Source organism: Pteropus medius, unplaced genomic scaffold, assembly GCF_902729225.1.
Source record: "Pteropus medius unplaced genomic scaffold, Ma_sr-lr_union100, whole genome shotgun sequence".
Lineage (NCBI taxonomy): Eukaryota > Metazoa > Chordata > Mammalia > Chiroptera > Pteropodidae > Pteropus > Pteropus medius.
In genome coordinates this window covers 221,473-222,542 of record NW_024352003.1, presented here as the reverse complement: position 1 = coordinate 222,542, position 1,070 = coordinate 221,473, and the positions used below count along the sequence as shown (strand labels likewise).

General features: G+C 36.9%; 1 pseudogene; it reads right to left on the bottom strand.

The window, feature by feature from the left end:
* Nucleotides 1-747: 747 nt before the first annotated feature.
* On the bottom strand, nucleotides 748-863 carry LOC120589184 (uncharacterized; annotated as a pseudogene).
* Nucleotides 864-1,070: the final 207 nt, after the last annotated feature.

Here is a 1,070-nt window from a genome sequence, read left to right as displayed (position 1 = left end):
TTCATTTGGAAGAAATTGCTTTATATATCATTTTATTTTCACCATTTCAATCCTCATATTTGCATCATATAGAGCTGTCTAGATTGGCCAGAGTATTCCAAAGCTCAATATTTAAGAATGAGCTAATGAACCTGAGTTTTGTTTTTGTTTTTGTACCATGAGAGTGACTATAAACAGCTTAGAATAAAGCTGTTTGGGAATAAATGTCATTTTGGGAATAAATGTCATTTTGGACTATGGGACAAATGATGTCTGCAGCTCATGAGTTGCTGGACTGGATGAGAGGTTGTGCATATTTACCCGAGGGTTCAGTATGGCAATAACTCATCTTCCAGATGACAAATTTAAAGTACTTATAAATTTAAAGTACTTATAAATTACACTTCGCTTAATTCTAAAAGAATTTAAAATACAAAATGAAAATTTTCTTGATGAGTTAGTTAAAATACCAAAAAAATGAGTAAACATACAAATACATATACATATGAGAACCTATTTTAAAAGAGGAGTGAGAGGATTGTGTTGGAATCTGGACTGAATGGATAGAAACTGAACAGTCGATTTAATGGCCCAAACAAGAAGTAGGATCCATTGGGTAATATTGTGTTCTTTTCTGATGAAAAGAAGCAAAGAATTTAAGGTGCCAAAACAGCTGTTTCTTGACATTGAATTCTAAGAAGGACATATAGAGGGACCCTTATCTTCAACTTCAGTTTTTTTTAATACAACTTTTTTTATTATTATTTAAGCCTACAGCACCTGGTCTTCCTAGGTGGTCTCCCATCCAAGCACTAACCAGGCCTGACCCTGCTTAGCTTCTGAGATCAGACATCAGGCTTGTTCAGGGTGGCATGGCCGTAGACCATGGACTGTGGCTCCACTGGAGTATGAACCCAGGACCTTCTGCGTGTAGAGCAGACGTGCTAACCGCTACACTGTGGAACCACGTCCTAATACAACAACTCTTAAATGGATGCTTCTTAAATAGATTCTCCATAAATGCTGAGTGTCACATGGAATCGGATTTCAGTGGAGGCATTTCTGTGGGAAACAAGACAAACTAGTCCAGG